This window comes from Petaurus breviceps, unplaced genomic scaffold, assembly GCF_028583685.1.
Source record: "Petaurus breviceps papuanus isolate PSGF00001 unplaced genomic scaffold, PetGlider_PUasm1.0 229, whole genome shotgun sequence".
NCBI classification, from domain to species: Eukaryota; Metazoa; Chordata; class Mammalia; order Diprotodontia; family Petauridae; genus Petaurus; species Petaurus breviceps.
Genome location: NW_027185903.1, coordinates 34708532 through 34733772, shown reverse-complemented (window position 1 = coordinate 34733772; position 25241 = coordinate 34708532). Strand labels below are relative to the sequence as shown.

General features: G+C 37.6%; 1 long non-coding RNA gene across 1 annotated transcript; it reads right to left on the bottom strand.

Moving 5' to 3' along the window:
* Positions 1-1740: 1740 nt before the first annotated feature.
* LOC138167301 (uncharacterized) lies at positions 1741-25241 on the bottom strand. Its single transcript, XR_011169859.1, has 2 exons — positions 24959-25241; positions 1741-2086 (listed from the first exon to the last, which is right to left on the bottom strand). It is a non-coding gene; the product is annotated as an uncharacterized lncRNA (long non-coding RNA).

Below are 25241 nucleotides of genomic sequence, written 5' to 3'. Positions count from 1 at the left end.
GGGTATTCCAGTTTCAGATGGCCCCAGGGACAAATGAATATTCTAGGGTGAAGAAGCCCAGGTGCTGAGGGACATTTTGGGGTGAGGCAACTGAAGCATTTTGGCAAAGTCTCAGAAATCAGTAGCAGAACCAGGAGGGGAATCAAACTAGAACTATTCTCTTCCAAGTGGGGAGGAACATTACTGAGTTCATGAATCTGAGTTCTACTTATAGTTCTATTACAAGACCTTGTGCCTTGATTACAAGCATCAACACGTAAAAACTGATTGAGTCTGTGTCCCTCCTGAAAAATGCAAGGAAAGAAAAATTGGGACATCATAATGGAAATTCTAGCATATCATCTTTAACGGAAAGGTACTAATACTTTTTTCAAGAAAAAAATTAACAGTAGAAGATATGTGTAAACAAGGTCCCGTTAATGTTTTATTTCAGAGCACTTAATTGTTTTTAGGAGACATAGGCATCTAAAAGAAAGGGTTGAACTGTATACATGCATATATGGAAACATAAATATGACAAAGATCCACTTACTCTGACAACTTCCTGAGAAAACCATCTATGACTTAGAGAAATCCTAGGGAGTTACATGAAGCTCATAGAGGTTTTAAGTGACTTGCCTAGGGTCAGACACAGAGTTAAAAAATATCAGAAGTGTGATCTGAAACCAGGTCCTGACTCACAGTTTACCCCATCTCACCTCTATACATACATAGAAACAGGCAAATTTGTCTTTGTAATTATTTTTCCCTTGCCTCATGCCCAGGAAGCAATTGGGAACCACTCCATATGTTAGGATGGATGTGTTTTATTTTGTTTTGTTTTGTTTCTCCCGTCTCTCCCCCAAACCCATTCCAAATTTCACTTTTCATAAACCTTTGCCAATCTGAATTGTTACAGAAAGTTTACTCATGTGAAAGTTCCATAGGCTAGTGAAATCACAGGTCAAGTCCTTATCCACTACCATTATATATCTAGGGAAATCATGGCTCCTCGTTTTCTATGTACCCTGTAGAGAGGACTTAACACATTATTTGTCTCATGTTTTATTTTTTTTGTCACTTCCCAGCCAACTCCATGAAAACTGTATTAGATAGATACAAAATGTTACAGAAGGTTTGAGGAGGAAGTGAGTATTGACTTTTCATGGAGGAAGTGGGATTTGAGGTAGATTTCAAGGGACTCAGGGTAGGAATGCAAGGAGCCCATCTTGGGTAGAAATTTAGGCACAGGGACTAGTATGAACAAAGGAGGAAGGGAATACACATTTATTAAGCATTCCAAACATGCCAGACATTTTACAATATTATCTCTTTTGATCCCTTTTGAAAACCCTGGGATATAAGTGCCATTATTATCCTTTTTTGTTGTTTTTTAACAGATGAGGAGACTGAGGCACATAGAGATTAGAATGTTAGTTGTCCAGGGCCTCACAGTTACTAAGTGTCTGTGATCACATTTGAACTCAGATCTTGACTCCAGGCCCAAAACTTTACCCACTTGCTACCTAGCTGCCTCTAAGGCACTGAGGCAGGAGAGTTCAGAGCATATTTGGAGGACAAAGAGGTTCAGTTTCTTATTCTAATTCCAGGGACAAAATTAGGCAATTCTATACTGATGGTGGTAGTGAGAATAGAGAAAAAACGGTGGATGCAAGAGATGTCTGAGATGGTGTCTGATAGGACTTTAGAGTGAGTGAATATAAGAGGAAAAAGAAAATATTTCAATTCTAGAAAGCAGGCTTTTTTCAAATTTGAAAATCTAATGTTATTTTTAATATTTTTAACTTGTTTTTTAATATCCACTTTAAAAATTTTGAGATCCAAATTCTGTCTTGCTCTAGCCCCTCCCCCACTCATTAAGAAGACAAGAATATATCAATTATACATGTGAAATTATGCAAAACATATTTCATATTAGCCATGTTGCAAAAAAGCAAGAAAAATATATATTTCAATCTGCACTTAGAGTCCATTAATTCTCTCTGAAGGTGGATAGCAGTTTTCATCTTTATTTTTTGGAATTGTCATGTATCATTGCATTGATTGGAGTATGAAGCTTCAATTTTCAAGATAAACTTCTGTTTCTCTAGAAAAAAATAAAGAAGAGGTATGACTATTGTGGGCAAATAGTAAAGATTATTACTTTGTCTTTATTTTCTCACTCTTTCTAGGATTGCCAGGAGAACAGAATTAGTCAAATGAAATACGTGCAGAGGTTCAGAACTCATATTTACCTTAGACCACCCAAGGAGAAGCTCAAAGGCCTTCAACTGGGCTCTAAATTTAGAACATGCAGTTTTCCAAGAGGTTCTAATTTTGGTGGAAGGAGTTTTTTTCCTTGTCTGAAAATACACCCTTTCCGTTACACGTTGCAGAGAAATAGATCAGAGGGGACAAGCCGTGTCAACAGTCACAACACTTTGTTGTTATTCAAAGTTGTACTAATTGAGAATTGAATTTTTTTTTCTTTAAAACTGTTTTATAGCTTAATATTAATTCTAAGTCACTGGAATGATTTGTGGATTAGAATGTGTAGAAATTTCGAGAAATTGATTTTAACCCCTGGGAAACCTATAACTTTTCACTTTAGGCTTTATCTTTTTTTCCATAACAGCTTGATTAAACCTTCTCAAAGTCAGATTTTCCTTTCTGACAGTCCTGTTTTCCCTAATGGATGAATTACCTTTTTGTACATTATGGAATAAAGAGGGACAGCTAAGCCAATAGCTACAGATCACTCTAACTTCCTTTGGAAATTACTTCATTGATTTTTAAGATGACGAAGTACCTGTAATGTGCCTATAAATATACTCATTAGGCCATAAATTGTGCATGACAGCATCTGAAATCTCAATGTACTGTCCAGACATCTTCCACTCCAAAATACATTTGGTCCCTGGGGAAGGCAACTTGAATCCATTATCATAAGTGCAAAGGCACACGCTGGAGTCATGAATCAAACCGTGCCTTTTCCAGTTCCTCTTCCTTCCAGTGTTTACTAGAACGGACATATTTTAAGCTGATGAGATAGCTCTGATCCAAGAGCCAGAGTGCTCATTTGTATAAAATAAGAATGTTATGTCACTGAATTTAGCCCTTCTACAAAACACAGGAAAGACTCAGGAGAGACTCAGAGAGAAGTCTCACTTTGAACCAAGAAGGTGCAAGGTGCAAGAATGCAATCAGGTCAGGGAGAGAGGTGCACTCCCAGGATCCAGAGAGTGAAGTTGTCCTGGGCTGTTTATTTCAGGGCTTAGTCCTAAAGATGTCAAGGCTTCTGTCCTCCCATCTCCCCTTCCCCCACAATGGGACTGTTTCACTCTGACCTGTGAAAGCAGGCCTGCCACAGGCTACACCTTTAACTATTGCTAAATTGGAGTTAAACTTGAGAAAATGTGAGTAAATCAATGCAGTTCAAGATAAAATGGATGGAACAAGGCATATAGGCCCCTGATGATGCTGGATATGACCGTTTAAAGCAATAGATACATTGGGCAAGATAGCTGTAATCTCTTCATGAGTAAAGAACGTCCTCATTAAACCACAGGTTGAGAGACAGAAGGGCCCTTAATACTCATCTAACTCAACCCTTTCATTTTACATAGGGGGAAACTGAGGTACAAGGAAATCAGGTGACAGCCAAGATTGTTGTTGTGTAGTTGTTTTTCAATTGTATCTGACTCTTCATGGACCCATTTGCCGTTTTCTTGGCAAAGACACTGGAGTGGTTTACCATTTCCTTCTCCAGCTCATTTTACAGATTAGGAAATTGAGGCAAATAGAGTTAAGTGACTTGCCCAGGGTCACACAGCTGATTGGTATCTGAGCACAGATTTGACCTCAGAAAGATGAGTCTTCCTGACTTCGGGTCTAACACTCTTTCCACTATGTCACCTTACTGCAGCAAAGTATTACCGTGTTTCCCCGATAATAAGACCTATCCCGAAAATAAGCCCTCCCCTTACTGTGTAAGATTCCTCTAAAATAAGCCCTCCCCAAAAAATAAGCCCTATTGAGGTTGCTACTGTAGTAAAGGTTATCCCCTGCACTACACACTACACTTTAGTGCCCCCCCCGTCAACACCCCCCCCCCCCCCCCGGTGAAACGCATGCCGCGCTCCAAGCTGCATCCAATCAGAGCTGCAGCAGTGAGCGCGTCATCCTGTTCTTCCCCAGTGATTTGCTTGCTGGCGCCATTGAGAGCAGTGCCGCGGAGGAGAGCTGAGGCAGGACAACATAAGCCCTCCCCTGAAAATAAGCCCTCTGGTGTTTTTCTTTCCAAAAAAAAATAATAAGACAGTGTCTTATTATCGGGGAAACATGGTATATTGACCTCAAAATGTCTCCAGTCCCTAGCTCTTGTGTAAATTTAATGATCAGAGAAGAATCTTAGTGAACCGATTGGATTTGTGGGCCTCATAACACTTGACACACACTTTGTGGAATCATGCTAGGGTAGAAATGGCTGAACCAAATTTTAGTTTGAACTCATTGACATTTTTAGGGATCTTTAGTCAAATCTTTTTTCCCTTTTTTCCACCCTTTTGGTTGCTTTCCTTTTTTTCCTGATCAGTTTACTTTGTCCAATTCTAGCCTCCCCTCACTCACTCCTCATGGACATCCATGCTCACAAATTTTGGGATCCCCAAGTATATTTCTACTTTGTATAGAGAAAAAGATAGAGTCACTGTAAGAAGAGAAAGGAACACTTGTTTGGAGAAGCAATTGATTTGGAGTCAGAGGACCTGGGTTTGAACCTAATGTTTTATGTGGTCATCTTTGTGGCTTAACCTCTTTCAGTTTTCATCTCATCATCTGTAAAATAAAGAGATGGATCGAATGACTTTGAAAGTCCTTTGGAGTTATGATCCTATAAACTTAAAAAAGTACTCAGTTCCAAGTTCCTATGAATAGACATATTCCTTCCTGTGAGCAATCCCAACAAGGATCTAATCGGGAGGGATTATCCTTATTCTGCTTTTGAAATGTCTTGTGTGAATCCAAAGAGTGTAACTAGGACCAATTGGTAAAATGTAAGAGTAGGTAGATTTTGGCTTAATATAAGGAGTAACTTCCTAAGAATTAAGATTGTTCTGAGGTGGAATGGTTTGCCTCAGGAGGCAGTGAATTAGGTAGAAATTGGAGGGGCATGCATCTTCTGAGAGATAATGTTGAGAATATTCATGGTTTGGTCTCAGGTCACATAGGGTTATTTGATCTCAGAGGTCCCTTCCAATTCTTAAATTCCAAGAAAACTAGTCCATCTGCCAATAGGTTATTGCTTTAACCATAAAGTATTTCACATTGAAAAATAAGGAGGTTACCCAAGCAATGTAACTTGATCCTGCAGGAAGGTTTCTCTTTGATATCTTATATTTATTTTTTTAATGTGCACTATTTGAACTTTTAATCACCTAGAAGGAATGGGGATAAGGATAACCCCTCTTTATTTTTTTTATTTTTTAATTAATTTGTTTGTTTCATTTTAGTTTACAGGATTCAATTCCACAATTTCTTGAGTTTCACATTTTGCCCCCCTCCCTCCCCTCCCCTCCATGGCGGCATATAGTCAAGTAAAGGATCTGTAAATATTTCACATTATACATTAGTCAGGTTATAAAGAGGGATTGTATCAGATGGAATGAAAAATGGTAAAGAAGACATAAAACCAAACAAGAGAAGGAAAAAGATCAGGTATTTTGCTTCCACCTGGATATAAACTCAGTTCTTTCTAGTTCTTTCTCTGGATGCACATATTTCTCTCCATCATGAGTCTTTTGGGATTGATTTATATCACTGCATTGCTGAGAAGAGTCCAGTCTATCAAAGTTGATCATCACACATATGTTGTGTCTGTAATTGTGTACAAATTTCTCCTGGTTCTACTCTTCTCACTCAGCATCAGTTTGTATAAGTCTCTCCAGGTAAATATGAAGACCATCTGCTCCTCGTTTCTTATAGTACAATAATATTCCATAACATGCATATACTACAACTTGTTCAGCCATTCCCCAATTAATGGGCACCCCCTTAATTTCCAATTCTTTGCCACCACAAAAAGAGCTGCTATAAACATTTTTGTACATATGGGTCTTCCTCCCACTTCTATGATCTCTTTGGGATATAACCCTAGGAGTGGTATTGCTGGGTCAAAGGATATGAAAGTATTTATAGCCCTTTGAGCATAATTCCAGATTGCTCTCCAGAAAGGCTGGATCAGTTCACAACTCCACCAGCAATGCATTATTGTTCCAATTTGCCCACATCCTCTCCAGCATTTGTCATTTTCCTGTTTTGTCATCTTAGCCAATCTGACTGGTGAGATGTGGTACCACAGAGCTGTTTTGATTTGCATTTCTCTAATCAATAGTCTTTTAGAGGATTTCTTCATGTGCTTATAGATATCTTTAATTTCTTTCTCTGAAAATTGCCTGTTCATATCCTTTGACCATTTATCAATTGGGGAATGACTTGTATTCTTATAAATTTTACTCAATTCTCTATATATTTTAGAAATGAGTCCTTTGGGGGTGGCCAAGTGGCTCAGCACGTAAGGGCACAGACTCCAGTGTCAGGATGACCAGGGGATCAAATCCAGGCTCAAATACTTAGCACCACACCCAGAAATAACTGGCCGTGTAACCTTGAACAAGTTACTTAACCCCAATTTCTTTAAAAAAAAAAAGAAATGAGTCCTTTGTCAGAGACATAGGTTGTAAAGATTCTTTCCCAATTTCCCACCTCCCTTTTAATCTTGGTTACATTGGCTTTGTTTGTACAGAAGCTTTTCAATTTCATGTAGTCAAAATTATCCATTTTACATTTAATAATGTTCTCTAATTCTTGTTTAGTCATAAAGTCTTTCCCTCTCCACAAGTCTGACAGGTAAACTATTCCTTGTTTTATGAGACTTCTTACACTGTCAACCTTTATACCTAGATCATGCACCCATTTAGACTTGATTTTGGTATATGGTGTTAGATAATGGTCTATGCCCAGTTTCTGCCATACTATATTCCAGTTTTCTAAGCAGTTTTTGTCAAATAGTGAGTTCTTGTCCCCAAAACCAGGGTCTGGGGGTTTATCAAACAATAGATTACTATAGTTGTTGACTTCTGAATCTCGTGTGCCTAATCTATTCCATTGATCCACTCCTCCATTCCTCAGCCAGTACCAAGTAGTTTTGATGACTACTGCTTTATAATACAGATTGAAATCTGGTATAGCTAGTCCACCTTCCCTAACATTTCTTTTCATTAATTCCCTTGATATTCCGGACCATTTATTCTTCCAAATGAATTTTGCTACTATTTTTTCTAGCTCTATAAAGTAGTTTTTTGGTAAATTAATTGGTATGGCACTAAATATATAATTTAATTTAGGTAAAATTGTCATTTTTATTATATTAGCTCGACCCAGCCATGAGCAATTGATATTTTTCAATTAGTTAGATCTGACTTTATTTGTGTGAAAAGTGTTTTGTAGTTGTGGTCATATAGGTCCTGAGTTTGTTTTGGCAGCTAGATTCCCAAATATTTTATAATGTCTACAGTAACTTTAAATGGGATTTCTCTTTCTATCTCTTGCTGTTGAATTTCATTGGAAATATATAGGAATGCCAAGGATTTGAGTGGGTTTATTTTATATCCTGCAACTTTGCCAAATTTATTTATTGTCTCAAATAGTTTTTTACTTGATTCTCTAGGATTCTCTAAGTATATCATCATATTATCTGCAAAGAGTGATAGCTTGGTCTCTTCTTTGCCTAATTTGATTCCTTTGATTTCTTTTTCTTCTCTAATTGCTACTGCTAATATTTCTAGGACCAGATTGAATAAGAGGGGTGATAGTGGACACCCTTGTTTCACCCCTGATCTTATGGGAAATGCTTCTAGCTTCTCCCCATTACACATAATATTTGCTGATGGCTTTAGATAGATGCTACCTATTATTTTAAGGAAGGCTCCATTTATTCCTATACTTTCTAATGTTTTTAATAGGAATGGATGTTGTATTTTGTCAAAAACCTTTTCCGCATCTATTGAGATAATCATGTGGTTTCTGCTAGTTTTATTGTTGATATGATCAATTATACTGATGGTTTTCCTAATATTAAACTATCCTTGCATTCCTGGAATAAATCCTATCTGATCAAAATGTGTTATTCTTGAGGTAAGTTGCTGTAGTCTTTTTGCTAGCATTTTATTTAGAATTTTTGCATCTATATTCATGAGGGAAATTGGTCTATAATTTTCTTTTTCTGTTTTATCTCTTCCTGATTTAAGTATCAGTACCATATTTGTGTCATAAAAAGAATTTTGTAGGACTCCTCCTTCACTAATTTTCCCAAATAGTTTGTAGAGTATTGGAATCAATTGTTCTTTAAATGATTGATAGAATTCACTAGTAAATCCATCTGGCCCTGGAGATTTTTTCCTAGGGAGTTGACTGATGGTTTTTTCAATTTCTTTTTCTGAGATTGGGTTATTTAAGTAATTTACTTCCTCTTCAATTCATCTGGGCAACTTGTATTTTTGTGAATATTCATCCATTTCCCTAAGATTGTCAAATTTATGTGCATACAATTGGGAAAAATAATTCCTAATTATTGTTTTGATTTCCTCTTCATTGGAGGTAGATTCACCCTTTTCATTTTTGATACCCATAATTTGGTTTTCTTCTTTCTTTTTTTTTTTATCATATTGACTAAGGGTCTATCAGTTTTGTTGGCTTTTTCTTAAAACCAGCTCTTAGTTTTATTTATTCAATAATTTTCTTAATTTCAATTTTATTAATCTCTCCTTTGGTTTTCAATATTTCTAATTTAGTATTTAATTGGGGATTTTGAATTTGTTCTTTTTCTAGGTTTTTCAATTGCATGCCCAATTTGTTGAACTCTCTTTTCTCTAATTTAATCATGTATGCACTCAGGGATATAAAACTTCCCCTAAGAACTGCCTTTAATGCATCCCACAAATTTTGGTATGTTGTTTCATTATTATCATTCTCTTGAATGAAATTACTGATTGTTTCTATAATTTCTTGTTTGACCCACTCATTCTTTAGGATTAAATTGTTTAATTTCCAATTAGTTTTTAGCCTGTCTTTCCATGTCCCTTTATTGCATCATGGTCTGAGAAAGATGCATTGAATATTTCTGCCTTTCTGCATAGAATTGTGAGGTTTTTATGCCCTAGAATGTGGTCAGAATGTGGTCAATAACCACTCTTTAGATTGCTTTCGAAACAGCCTGTTGTTCACTTTCTCTGCGCTTAAAGGGGTGCATATTGAATTCCAGCTTTCACTGTCACAATGAGTCCCATTTGAGGAAGGAAAAGATGAAGACTGAGTTGAATCTTGTTTAAACCAATAGTGGCTATCAAGAGAGATCACAGTCTCCTGTGTGTGTGGCCTGTTGAAACCTACAAAAGGGAGGAGGACTCATTATGCATGACCCTGGTGGAGGTGGCTCTTTTCTTTAGAAAGCTTTATCAAGTGTTTTTGCTTGAGGTTTTTCCCTATTTCCTTTGTAGAGGACACACTAGAAGCCTAAACCTGTTCTTCACGCCACTCCCTTGGAACCTGCCCTGAGTATTTCCAGGGATCACTTAATCACTTTACTAAGTGACTCATCAATGAAAATTGATCTGAATGCCAAAGTAAGAGGTAGCTTTTTTTTTTTTTTGGATTGCTATCTTTTCTTATGGTTCCATTTCCCCACCTACATGAATCTTGAAACAACCTCCTCTCACTGGAACTGTGACTCAGGCCTGTCACCACCTGCTCAAAAAATTTCCAGATGGGATGCTAGGTAAATATGCATAGAATTGTATAACTGAGTCGAGAGGTATCCCTTTGCTTTGCCTCATTGTTCTGATCACTAGTTTCTTTCAATAAGTCAGAAAAAAACCATTGTAAATAATAAGTAATATTTTAATACAGAGTTATGAGGTCTGAATGAGAGACTTTGGGAAGCCAGCTAATACATACTTAGAATATTATAATCTACCAATGGATCTGGACATCTTAGAGCATATTTAAGATCGTTGCTTTTTCCACTCAGCCCTTTGTGAGTCTTATTGGGGATTCTCAAAATGGAAGCAAGTTTCCCTGGTAGCCACACTTTCCTCTGTCACCTTTTCACCACCACCCTCAGTCAGTAATTTTAAATTTCATACTGCCTCCCTCCCTCCCCACCAAATGGTGAACCAAAGATTTTCATGATGAGGAAAAAGGTATAAAATTCTGATCTTGCCAATCTCCTTAAGACTGAAATAGTCCTAATAATTCCAGAACATCCATGGCATTACAGAAGTCATCTACTTCCCTTGAACCTGTTTCAGTGTCAAACAATTCTCTCTTTGTAAGAAGATCCTCCTATTTATCCAGCTTAACTCCTTCACCCTGTAGATTGTCCACTTGGATCTGTTAGGAGGTTGGGACAGACCATGGAGTCTTAACCTTTACTGGAGTGCTGGACTCCTTTAGCAGAATAGGAACCCTTCCTCAGAAAAATGTTTTTCAGTGTATGAAACAAAATACACAGAATGACAAAGAAAACCAATTACACTGAAATACAATGATCAAAAAAATTGTGGGCCTTAAGTGAAGAATCCTTGGCTTAGATATCCACCAAGATTCCTTTCACCTTCAAGTTTTATATACTAGACCTGTTTCTCATGGAAATCTTTCTTAAATGTATTTTATATATCCCTGTTTTCTTAAACAGATGTTTTTCTGAATATGAATTAATGTTTTCATGATGACTCAAGGTCCTCAGTTGGAATATAAATTATTATACATATCACCCTCAGACCCCATTGGTTGGTTTGTCTATCATTTCTCTTACTGTCAGACTTTTTCTTTCTTTCTAATTCCAGTGTGGCTGCATCTAATATCCTCTGAATGCCTCTCATAGAGGCCTTTGTGGCTTCCTTTATACTTCAAGGCCATGTTCCAAATAAGTGTGGTTGCCCTGTAACCAGGGTTCTGAATAGATAAGGCTCTGGGGATGTGGGATAAACTATTTAGAACTGGAACAATTAAAGTTATCTGGTGGAATACTCTAGTTTTACAGATATAGAAACTAAGGCCCAGAGGAAGAATTAGAGAGGACGCATGGTGGTACAGTGTATCAGACACTGGGCTGGGAGTCAGGAAGACTTGAGTTCAAATGTGGCCTCAGATACTGACCACCTACATGACCCTAGGCAGGTATTTAACATATATTTGTCTCTCTATCTTCAACTGTAAAACAGGTATAATCATAGCACCTACCTCCCATAGTTGTGAGGATCACTTGAGTTCACTAGTACCTCTCTAAAATGCAGGTCAGTACAAGGAAGGGAAAAAGCTCGACTTTATCCCTCCTGCATCATTTACTGTCCTGATAACTGACAATGCTATCTCCAGCAAGTGATTGGCTACCAGAATTAGCCTTCTTGGGGAAGAGTGTATGTCCTGGACAGGAGCAAGGACCATCATATTATTTGGTTCCCCCTACCAATTATTTTATTTTTATACAGGTGAAATCTAGTTAACTGAATGTCAAGCTAATTTCAAAGAAGAAAAGAAGAGGCTATCACAAAATTACAACTGATATGTATGCAGAGAAAGCTGGCAAGGGAACCAAGTTAATGTAATATATACATACATATATATGCATACATAAAGACACACCTTGGGTCCTTCCTTTCCACAAGTATTTATTATTATAGGCATTCATGATATAAAGCCAAAAATTAAAATTAAAAAAAAAACCCTGCCTTCAAGGAACTTACTTTCTACTGAAGGATGTACATGTAGTTAAGTGAATATAAAATACAGTTGTGTACAAATTAACTGGAACAAAATAAAATAAATGTATTGACATGCAATAAACCTTATATATTTTAGCTTAGTTTAAAAGTTTAATATTTATTATGTGCTCTTTGCTTAGTAATTTATTTTATACAATTTATTTTACACAAAGCATTCAGTTCAAAAGATTTTGAGGGGAAAAAAGAAGGGAATAAGCATTTATTAAGCACCTGCTGGGTGCTAGGTACTAGGCTAAAGGCTTTACAAGTACCATTTAATTTTATTCTCACTGGATTTGAATTCAAGTCTTCCTGACTCCCAATCCAGTACTATGTGCACTGTAGTACTACACACAGTGTTTAATTCTTCCTTGTGAAACCATACCTGTCACCTTGGATATTAAATGCACTTTTGACAAATAGTCTTATTTTTTCCAGGTCTTACTGTAGTTCATAGATTTTCAATGGGGTATAAATTATGTGAGTTCTCAGGCCTTATCTCCAGCTCTCTGAAAAATTTCTTAGCCTTCCAAGATGTATGGCATGGTGCAAAGCCATCTTATATTATTCTAGCTCCATTTGGGAATGTCTCTAATTCTAGAACAATTCTACTTCTCAGGATGTCAATATATTTATCAAACTACATCAAGGGAGACAAACTTCCAGCACCACTGAAAGTAAAACAAAAAAAAATCCCCAAAGCACATTTTGGGTAAATGTTTAGATAAAGATGCCTAGATCTTAAAGGCTTAGCTAGATTTCATTTGACAATGTTTTGGGCATAGTCTTGAATGAAAAAGTACAAGTTAAAAATATATTTTTCCTCAATCATTACTCCAGTCATTATATTGTCTTATCCACGAGAAGTATTTTTTACTTCATTTCAATGATTTAAACTTTTCTTTCTGCCCTTCTTCCAAATTCAAGCAGCCTAGACAATAAAGCAAAACAATCAACAATAACTCCTCCAAATTACAAGTCTCTCTGAAAGGCTTTCCCTATTTCCTAAACATCAATTAGGCTATTTCACATGAACAGATTGTCAACTCTTGTTTTTTGTGTTTTTTTTTTTCTTTTCCTTTGTGCTTTGGCTTGAGAGATCCTTTTTTCATCATAGATTTGAGTGATCCTTGTTGAAATGCTTTATTTCCCCATGCCCACAGTTATTGCAATATCTTTAATAGTCATCAAAGTGTGTTCTTTTAAGGGCTACAACTTTTGCAAATTTCCTTAGAGAAACATATGTACCTAAAAACCATAGAGTTTAAAGCACAAAAAAAGAGCAATGAAACATTTTTTAATGACATGAGTGATTGAAAATGAACTAAAAATAAGGAAACTATTTCATTTGGATTTCATCTAGTCAAGGTCAGACTTCTGATTCAATCTACTATCAACAGAAGCACAGACATTGTGTTTCATTGGTGTCATAAAATGAAATAATCTCTAAATTAATTCTTGTCTTAAGTAATTTGCAAATCACTGTATAAATAAAATAAATGCAAAATAATTGGAGGTGGCAGAAGTAACTAGGGGAGCCCCCACCAAAGGGCATATTCCAACCCTTTCTAATCTACCAGTCACCTCCTTTTGGTTACCATTTCTCAAAGTACTCTATCAAAGTGAAATTCTCATATTACTAGGTGCTTTGCATATAGCCGTTTATAAATATATAGGGTATAGTTGTATATAATGTACAATTGCATTTAAATATTTACAAAGCATACGTAAAGCAGATGCCAGGTAACTTTGGAAGAAAAAGCACTAACTACTACAGGGATTAGGAAAAAGCATCAGGGATAACTAGCAACCTAATAACTTTGCTGAATATGTTCATGTCAGAACACAGATCAAAATATACCCAATGAACACTACTGGTCCTGAAGGGAGACAGGACAGTGTATAAGTAGAACTTCCAATAAATACCACTCATTAGGCTGATTTAATATTTCCTTTAACAGTCTGAAAATTGTTGTACCTACACTTATTACCTGACTGCCCTTTCACTCTCATCAGTTTTGAAGGGTTTGATTTATCTGCCACCCCCATCTAGTCTTCCCTGTCTTAATAGCATAATCACAAGTTAATAATAAATGCAGCAGTCATTCTTGTTCCCATAACTCTTGCTCCTGCTTACAAGGTCACTGCATGGATGTTCTGAGCAAACTTCATTTCTCCCACCGAGCCTTGATATCCTGATGGAAACCTAGAGCCAACATACTTAGCAGATGTAGGGCAGCGAAATATGTGGTTATCCTTTGGGTCATTTGGAACTTACTCTGTTGCATGCATTGGCCAATTTTGAAAAATTCAACTTACTATGAGTGAAAGCTGTCTTATTTTCTGCCTGGTAACAGGAATGAGGAGCTCTTGCCAACTGCAATGTTTATTCATCTAACCCAGTCATATACTCATTTAAGAGACAAACCTTTCCTCTTGTTGACTCATTATTATTATTTCTGGATAATTGCTTCTCTCTTATGATTTCTTTAAGATATGTCCTCTTTAACAAAAGGATTTTTTAAAATGTTGCTCCGTAATAGCCTTTGTCCTCAATTGAGTGGTGAAATACCTTCCCCACCACCTACACAAAAGGAAAAAGATTTTATATTGTACCTACTATGTACAAGGAGTTGGACTTAGTGCTTTTTACAAATATCATCTCATTTGATCCTCACAATAATACTGTGAGGTAGATGCTTTCATTATCCCCATTTTAGGGATAAGGAAACTGAGGGCAAAAGGTTAAGCTGACTTGTCCAGGGTCCCACAACCACTAAGAATCTGAGGCTGAATTTGAACTCAACTTCCTGACTCCAGGACAAATGATCTATCAACTGTACTGCTAGCTGTCTGAAACAAAACCCAGGGATGTGGAGAGAGGGCAGAGGTCATGAAGCAAGGCCTGGGAATTTGAATGGACAGGTAGGGACAGGGAGAGGGAGCAGAGAAAGAAAGGGGCTAATTCTTCTTGGCTGTCATTCCTGTGAGAACATTACTCATAGCACTGTTGGCAGTTGGTACACGTCACAGAGAAGGGTTGCTATGGATGAAGAAATTAAACCTATAGGGAATCATAGGATATGAACTAAGCAAGTGATCAGGGGTGGGGGGTGGGGACAGCTATGGCTTTCTCTTCTCCATCAACACTGTTCCAATGCACAGTGGCATCACTGCTTAAGAACCTGCTCCAGGAAAGCAGACAGAACATGATGGACACATCTGGAGAGTCACATTTCCAAAGGACACAGAGACCACAGCTATTACTTCCTGTCTAAATGGAATGGATATTTATCATCTGACCAGTGGAATCTATTAAAGATGTATTAGCCAAGATAAATAAAATATTATTTAAAATAAATAAATAAATACAAGGTAATAAAAGGAAATAAAAATCAATATCTAATGTCCCACAGCAGGACATTGTTTTGTTGGAATAGATAGAAGAGACCAGGAAGAGAAATTTCTATAAGAAGCGTAGCCAAGTGGGTACCTTCCAGCATGAGGTCTATGATTCTATGATCTATCATAGCATCCTCTCTCTCTCTCTCTCTCTCTCTCTCTCTCTCTCTCTCTCTCTCTCTCTCTCTCTCTCTCTCTCTCTTTCTCTCTCTCTCATTCTCTCTCAAACAAAAAAATTGGGGAGGTGGCACTTAGGGTGAAAGTGCACATAGCAGTTGAGGAAGGCTTAATATTTGCCAAAATTAAAGGCATATAATTCCATATTCAAGGATAAAGTCTATAAGGATGAGAGAAGAGGAAAGAATGTGAAAATTCTTAAAGATAGACAAGTGCAGATTTTCATAAAAGCTTTCTTTTCATACTTTGAAAAATCCATGATTTGATCCCTCCATTAAAGGAGATCATACCTATTAGATTGAATTTGTGGTGATGAACATTTTTGCACTTAGATTGGTACTCTGAGGATAGGCCTGTAGCCTTGAAGAGACTAGGGTCACTTCCATACCCATGATTAGGTGAAGGAGTAGGAATTTAATGGTAAATAATAATATTATATATTTGACTTCACTCTCCTAGGAGGTTAATGTTTTTCTTAGTTTTCTTCCCATGAAAATAGTCATTTTGAACTCTTCTAGCTTCAAATTCTGAGGAAGAATAGATAATGCTCTAAAACACATGGCCGTAAATTAGGAGAATAGGTGCCAAACATTTAACTTACATTTCAAAGACCTTCAATTAAATAAACAATTATTAGACAACCACAACATGTCAGGCACTATATTATGAACTGCATTTCTGTGAAGAGTGCCTCCATCCTTAGGGCCCCACAGGTTCACGTACTCACTCTCCCTTATCCCACTTGGTCTGAGTAGTGGCAAAATTCTGTCATTTCTGATTCTACCACATCTGTTACATCCATCCTCTTCCTCCTCTCCCAACCCAGCCACCACCCTAGTTCAGACACTCATCACCTCTCACCTGGACTATTGTGGTGGTCTCCTAATTGCTCTCTTTTTTTTCTTGCTCTTTGGAGGGGGGGAGGCAAGGCATTTGGGGTTAAGTGACTTGGCCAAGGTCACACAGTTAGTGTTAAGTGTCTGAGGCCAGATTTGAACTCAGGTCCTCCTGACTCCAGGGCTGGTGTTCTATTCACTGTGCCACATAGCCACCCCCAATTGCTCTTTCTGCTTCCAGTCATTCTTGTCTCTGATACATCGTCCAAGCAAAATTCAAATGGATATTCCTGAAGCCTAGAGCTGCTCACATTACCTTTCTGCTAAGTATCTCTAGTGGCTTTGTGATCAAATATAAAATCCTCTTTGGGGCACTTAAAGCCCTTCACAACCTGACAGTAATATACTTCTTCAGGCTTATTCTGCATTACTTCCTTTGATGAACTCTTGTGATGTGAACAAACTGGTCTTCTTGCTATTATTCATATGATATTTCCTCCTGCCCCATCTCTGTGACTTTGCACAGGCAGCCCTCCTCCCCAACTATGCTAAGCATGTGTTTCCTCCTTTCTTTTAACTCATAGAGTCCCTGGACTCCTTTGAAGCTAACTCAAGTGTTACCTTCCACCTGAATCCTTTTCTGATGCCCTAGCTGTTAAGAGTCCTTGGGTCCCACATATAACCTTGTATTTATTTTTGTGTATGTATGTTAGCATGCAGGTGTGTATGTGTGTGTGCATGTATACACACATATATACAAGTGAGCCTGCATTACTACATAGAGAGTCAGTGCCTCTGAGCTAGGAAGAAGTGGGTTCATGTCCCATGTTGGACAATACCAGCTACGTGACATTGGACAAGTCGTTTTTAACTTTTCAGGGTGCTAGGCAACTCTCTAAGACTAAGTAAGTTTCAGAGACGGTTTTCACACTGGCAAAAGGAATTTCCTCACTGGAGAATTTCCTAAACAAACAAAATCACAGGTCCTGACCCCCTCCTTAAATTTTGTGTACTTTTTTGGATACACATTGTTTCCTCTGATCCTGGAGGGCAACGACAACATTATATATGTTTTTGTATCCTTGGCACAGCACCTGACACATAATATGTGCTCTAAAAATACTTATTGATTAAGTCTGCTTTTATTATCCATGTGCAAAATGCAATAACTGTGTGTATAATGAAGAAGAAACCTAAACTCTTCTGAAACACCTTGTTTATTGCATCTGGTGCACATGAAAGAAAATCACTTTTTTTTTCCTTGCAAAACAATCAACAAGCATTTATTAAGTACTTACCACATACACCATATGGTGTTAATCTCTAGGGATACAAAGTAGCCTGAAGAATAAAGAACTGTTCACTCTCTCCTCTCAGTACAAAAGATCGTTACAGAATAGAATCCTAGAATGCCACATATTATCATCTATTTTTAGAACTTTAAAAAAAGTTTTTAAAAAGTCATTAAGAAGAAAATGTTATGATCATCCTATTAAAAAAAAAAAACATTATCTGGGGCGGTTAGGTGGCACAGTGAATAGAGCACTGTCCCTGGAGTCAGGAGGACCTGAATTCAAATCCGGCCTCAGACACTTAACACAAAAACTAGCCGTGTGACCTTGGGCAAGTCACTTAACCCCAATTGACCTTCAAAAAACAACCAAAAAAAAATACATTATATGGATTCACAAGCTAGCTTTAGACATATTCAATTGATTATTGAAGGTTCAACCTGGAGACCCATACAAGTGTCAATCAAAGAAGTAATTCACCAGTAGGCTGGTCTAAAAATGGGAATATCTAGCATTTCTCTTATGCAATAATAAAGAATGATATGTATCCCCATCAAAATGGCCAACTCCTTAAGAAATAATAATTGTTGTATAACACCCAGAAAATATGAATCTTCTTTAGAATTTTAAAAATCATTTGAATAGATATCAGCAGTAAAAAGCAAAAAAACAAACAAACAAAAAACTTCTTTCCCCCAGGAATTAAATGCGTATAAATAACTGATACAAAATAAATAATCATCAGCATTCTTCTGCTAATCTCTGTTTTGTTGGCACTCATTGCCATATACACATGCATTATATATATGCATATATATATACACACCACACACACATATATGTGTATGTGTGTGTGCATGTATGTATGTGTATATTTATGTGTGGAGATCTATCTATCTATCTATCTATCTATCTATCTATCTGTGTGTGTGTGTGTGCATGTATGCTTACTTCCAGGGACCAGTAAGAAATTTTATCCCAACGCATAAAGTAAAGGATAGAGCATTGAACTTGGGGTTTAGAAGACCTGGGTTTAAATCCTGCCTCCGTTGTGCTGTATGATTATGATGAAATACTACTGTGCTATAAGAAATGATGAGCTCAATGATCTTAGAAAGTCATGGAAAGGCTTGCAGGAAATGAAGAATGAAGTTAGCAGAACGAAGAAAACATTGTATACAGTGATAGCAATAGTGTTTTGAGAATGACTTTGAGCGACTAAGTCATTTTGACTATTGTAAATACACAAACTAAAAAAAAGGATGTATGAAGAAAAACTATCTGCATCCATAGAAAGAACTGATAAATAGAAGTATTATAGAATAATTTAACATAGGTGTGTGTGTGTGTATACACACCTACTATTTGTGTCTAATGGTAGCCATCTCCAGGACAGGGGAAAGGGAGGACAGGAAAAAAAATAAAGAAATTTACATGATAACTTTGTTGAATATTTGGAGGGAATAGCAAGTTGTACATAGTAGATAGGCAGTTTCATGTGCAATCATCATTTCTATTGCACTGCATTGTGGAAATGTTTGATTTGTTTCCTTAACTGAAAATTTTAAAAAAAGAATAAAAAAAATAAATCCTGCCTCAGACATTCACTAGCTAAGTGACCCTGGGCAAGTTACTTAAATTCTATAAAATAAAGAAATTTGATTCAATGCCTTTTAAGGTCCTGTACAGCTCCAAATCTATTTTCCTCTTATCCTGTATCTTTGAGTGGTGAGCCAAAGCACATCCCTCTCCATAAATGGCCTCAGATGCAGGACCCTCCGTATAGATGACCCATGGGATGATCCCCATAGGACCCAATGTTACTTCTATTACATGTACAAGAATAGATGAATTTGAAAAAGAAAGAAAGAAAGAGACAGAGAGAGAAGGGTAAGGGTAGCATGACCTGGGCTACCAAATTTCAGCAATCTGTCTCTACTATAAGGAGAGATTTTATTTAGAGATTCTTTATTTGAAAACAAGGCAACAATGTAGGCACTGATTGAAAAAGAATGTGGAGTTAGGAAACCTACATGGACACTTAATAGGCATGGAACCTTGAAGAAATCACCAAATCACTTGGAACCTCTGTTTCCTAATTTGTAAGAAAAAAAAAAAGCTGAGCCTAACAATATTTGTTTTCTCTGACCTGCAGCTCTATGTCCAAGTCCCACTTGTTCATACTTGCTTCTCAAATAACACTATTCTCCTTGATTTTGATTTTGATTCCTCCTGGTTCCTATCTATGTCCTTGTCATTTTTTTTTTCCTTTTCTTTTCATTATACCTGTTCCAAAATTCCTCCCTTCCTTCCCAAGTCCATAAAGTACATACTTATTCACACTTCTGATTTCCCACAGCTTGACCACAACCAACTTTCCTGAAATTCCCTAAAGCCCAATACTGTGATTACAAAAACAAAGAGCTACACTGTGAGTGCATGCAAACAGATCATACTATTACTGCTTGAAAAGACCCATCCAGCAATCACTGTCATATCTGTATAAATAGACACAATTGTGAGCCAAGTCCAACCAGGGCCATCTCAAATGGTGTTTTTTCACATGAGCTCTTAGCTAAGGATACTAAGAATGTGTTCCATTTTGCCCCATTGTTAAAGTCAGGGGAAATCATTTCCTCTACATCTATTTTCATCAGTTCTAGCTAATCTCCTCTATTCCCTTTGGGGGTGGCTGGTGTTTAATTTATAGTTTAAATATGGTATGATAATCCAGGAGGAGGAACTACTTCTCTCCTACCCTCCAAGAGGAATTTCTCTTATCTCTCCAGTTTTACCATGCTCCCCTTCCCCATTCCTATAAATTCCAGGTTTCTGCCAGAGCAAACTTTCCTCATGGAAAACCCGTAACTTGGACAGCCCTAGTGGGCCCCACAGTAAAGTAAATAGTCAAATTCAAGGCCTATTAAATTAAAGTGTGCCTTCATCATTAAAGCAACAAAATGGAAAGGCTCCACTAATGTTGTCCAACTGGCTTCAGGTTACACTGTGTATGTACTCTGGAAACAAGTTGGCTGAGATACTGCTATTCTACCTGGAAGCTTTGATATGTACTTGATAAGCATAGAGTGGTCATGGAAGGGGGGTGGGGAAAGGGCTTCGTTTTATAGATGTTATAGACAGTGTCCCACTCACACTAGGGTTCCAGAGAGAACCAAATCTTGGCATATTGTCTTTAGCATGAGTTCTTAACTGGCTCCCAGAGGGCATCAAAAGGTAAGAAGGAGTGGAAAGGATTCTCAATCATTCCTCCATTAAAGAAATTGAATGACAGTATCTCGGCTATAAGTAGACAATCTAGGAATTTTAAAATCAATAAGCCATAGCTTTATTTCCACATCTGTCTCCATGCCTTTCCTATTCTTTGCTGTTTGCCAGCAAACACACAGAAGAAACCACCTCCTTGAGGGTCTCATCACATCTTTAGGGAAAAATATTGAGTCATAAGTTGCAACCCATTGGTATCACAACCCAACAGGCTTGAAGTTCAAATAATATCTAGGTATTGCTGAAGGCTGGTCACTATAACCTAGTAGACTATAATCAAGTTGGTTATAGTGATTGTCCATGTGCTCTTTAATCTTAGAGTACAATATTTAATTGCACTAATACCATCACTTTCAAAAGTTCATAGAGAACTTTCCATTACACAGGGAGTAATATCCAAGGGAGAAGGTCCTTAGCCACAGGGGGTTGATATGGAAAGACTCCATGGAGGAGGTGATAGTTGTGTTGAGATTTAGAAGGTGGGAATGAGTTTAAAAGGTGAAGAGAGAAGCTAGGACATTGCAGGCATGAGGAACCATGTTAGGGAAGGCACTGGGAAAAAAAATGTACTGGTCATGTTTGGAGAATAAAGAGTTACCTATTTTGGCTGGAGCTTAGAGTGCCAAATTATCAAGGAAGTCCTTGAATGTCAGGCAAGAAACCTATTCAGAATGTAGCAGGAAGCTACTAAAGCAGAGAAGTAATATGATTGTTTATAGACCTAGATCAGTTTATAAGGAAGATTAGTCTGGGAATCATAAAAAAGAATAGCTTGGAGTAGGGAAAAAAAGAGAGATGGAAAAATTGATCAGGGGTCTATTACAATAGGCCACTTGGAATGAACAAACCATTCCTTTAAATCCAATTCCATCCCCATCCCCTTTACCACTCTGCTACCTTCAAACAAACAAATAAACCAATCTCCCCAAGGGTTTTAGGTCTACGCTAGTGTGATAGTGATGGAAACAGAATGGAGGAGGTAGAAGGAAGTGTATGTTCTGGAAATAGTATTGATAGAACTTGATATCCTATGCTGTAGTGGATGTGTGCCTGCAGCTCAGAAAAGACAACATGGGTGAAGATGTAGATTTGCTGAGCATCTGTTCAGGTTTATACGGGAAATAGGGCCAAAGACAAAACTGACACATTAAAGTGTTTCCAAAGTATTATGCATTGATCTAACGATGTTATCTGACACTAGGTTTTTACAAATATTATAGTCATCTCATTTTTCATATAGCTAGGCCTAGAAAGATGGACTCTCCAGAATAAAGTGGGTCAGATTATTAAGTTTAGTGAATGAGATCCATTAAGTATTAAATGATTTTTAAGATTACCTGTGGAAGCAAATATTAAAAAAAAAACAACTCCATCCATGCTGAGAAATTAGTAGCTTAAATGCTAATATGACTTTTCATAGACCATGATTATATTTCACAGTATAAGCAAACGGGCTTAAGTCTCCATTTTGAAAATCATTTTCAATGGTCACATCATCCATTCATTCATTCAATAAATATTTATCAAGCATCTATTATATACAAAGCATTGAGTGAGATACAAATAAATCAGAATTGGTCCCTGCTCTTACAGGGCTTATTATCCAGGAGGGAACATAAGGCTCGTGCACAAACAGCCTTGAATAGAAATAAGAATATGATAAACTCACAACAGAGACATGATCAAAGTGAGAAGAGGGTTCACAGAAGGGAGAGATCACTTCCAGCTGGAGGGACCAGGGAAGCCTTAGATAGAATTGATGAGGTGAAGCTGTAGGAGTAGATGAAATCAGCAGAAGAGAGGGTGTAAAGGAGAAGGGGCCTAAAGAAAGAACTTGAGACACACCTACATTAAGGATGCAAGAGAAGGAATTCATAGCTAACCCTAAATCAGGAGGTGGTAGGTAGTATGTTTGCTTCATGTTATAGAGCCAAGCCTCATAAACTTCCATTATCCGATTAAGCTGCTCATTATTTAGTCCCAGGCTACCCAGGATCCTTTGATTCTAATGTGGTGAGGAAATAGACTTCTTTCTTGTCCTCAACCTCCCTTTTACTGGCAATCTCAACATATTGAGGGAATCAAGGTTTCTACTACTTTTAAACAGAGTTCTTCTTTGGATGTAGTAGGAATGAGAGCAAGCTCGAGGGTCCTCATACTTACCTACAACTTGGGTGTGCTCTCTCTCCCTCTTTGAAGTTAGGAACAAAACCAATATCAAGAAAACTGGCTGCCTCTGCTCATAATAGGAATGCCTCTGCTCAAAAGAGGAAGGAGAAAGGTTCAGAGGAAAGTGATCTTATGTTGTACAGGTTGGTGCTTAGAGGTTTCCTCTACTGTTATCCAGACCTTGAGACATCTATGAGACATCTCTCCATTTTGAAAGACATTTTCAATGGTCATAACATTTACTAAGCATCTATTATATACAAACCACTGAGATACAAATAAATCAGAATTGGTCCCTGCTCTTACTGGGCTTATTATCCAGAGGGAAACATCAGGCTCATGCACAAACAACTTTGAATACAAATAAGAATATGATAAAACTCACAACAGAAATATGATCAAAGTGAGAAGAGGGTTCACAAAAGGGAAAGATAGATCCAAATATTTTCTTCCTAAATACAATGGAGGCTGAAAGTTTGGGCTGAGATCATCATTAGCAAAAAGTAGGAAAATAAAGAGATAGTCCCAGTTACCCAAAATCTTTCAGAAGCAAAACAGACTCATTTTGTGTTTGCTCTTGAGCATATATGTAAGTGCTGGTGTGTATGTGTAGATGTGTGTGTATAAATGGGGATGCAATTTAAGAAGATTAGAGGAAAAGTAAATTTGAGGTCAAGTGGTCACTAGCATTCAGCTAAGCTCTTTGGAAAATATGCATGGAGTTGGCTGGTTTTCTGGCTTTCATCAGAGAAGTCTTGTGGTGCTCTAATAGCAAATATGGGAACATAAAAAAGACATGAACCTGGCATCCATTTAAATGGGTCCAAATGGCTGAATGTTTCAAATTTCTTGAAAACTCCTCAATATTAATACCCCAGAATCTTAGTGAGGTTTTCATCAGCTGATAAGTCAGTTTGTATAGGGGAAATACAGTCTGAACTGGTTTTCAGCTGATTCCTGCCCAAGCCTAAATCCAGAGAAGAGGTGTGGCTGTTTTCTACTTGCCAACTTGTTTCTAAATAGTCCCTGACTGTCAAAGGGTCTTTGCACTGTTCATCCCTACATGACAACAGCATTGTCCCGGTTTATTTGCTGGATCCATGGGCCAGGCATAAAATGTGTGTAGCCCTTCAAGCTGTCAGTGAAAAAGTCTTTATTAAGGACCTACTATATGCCAGGTGATGGAATAGGTGCTAAGGATATCCCCAAGCCTCAAACCATCCTGTGGGAGCTGTGCAATTAAGCATCTTCTAGTTTTCTCTTTGGGGGAGAGTGAAGGAAAATCCCTAAGGCCGTGTTCTATTTGATCATTTGGCTGTATGTAGCTTTGAGATATTTCAGGATGAAAGAACCATTGGAAGGTAAGATGTTATTATAAACACGGTTTGGTAATAATAGTAATTAGCATTCTAATAAAACATAAACAAAGGAAATGGGAGAATGCATCTTAATTATCTTTATTTTAAAGTTTGATGCCAAACAAAATAAACAAATGAAAAGGTCCAGTTCGCTTTTGTCCTCTTTCAAAATGTCAACAAGTTGCTCACTGAATAGATTTCTGACTTCACAAGGAAATAGTTGGACCTATCAAAAGTCAGCCATAAATGAAGGTTAGGGCATGAGATGAGAGAAGGGAAATATGACCATATTACATAGTTATAGTTAGAGGAAAGAAAGAGAGAGCAAGACAGAGGAAGGAAGGCAGGAGGGCAGGAAGGAAAGGAGGGAGGGAGGGAGGGAGAAAAGAAGGAAGAAAGGAAGGAAGGAAGGAAGGAAGGAAGGAAGGAAGGAAGGAAGGAAGGAAGGAAGGAAGGAAGGAAGGAAGGAAGGAAGGAAGGGAGAGAGGGAGGGAAGAAGGGAGGGAGGAAGGGAGAGAGGGAGGCTAAGAGGGAGGAAAGAAAAGAAAGAACAAGCTAAAAATGCTTCCACAAATTCCAGCTTCTTCTCCCTTCCCCCACACCAACAAAAGCATGTTTCCCAAACCATTTTTCCCACTTACATTTGAAAGGTCACTGAGGAGAGGCAACATCAATGGGCCACCTAGATCTGAGAATTTATAACCTCCTTTCTGACTCTGCACTGGTTTGAACCTCAAAGAGGAAACAGGTTTTCCTTCAAAATCTCCACAAACTTCTCTTTGGTGAAATTCTGTCAAGTGATCACTGCCAAGTAGAGTTCAGTGCCCCCTGTCTAATTGGTGTCCCCAAGGACACTTAGAGGCTTTGGTATTGTCTGATCCTCTACAAGGCAGAAAGAAGTTGTGCTACTGGAATGTCCCAGGT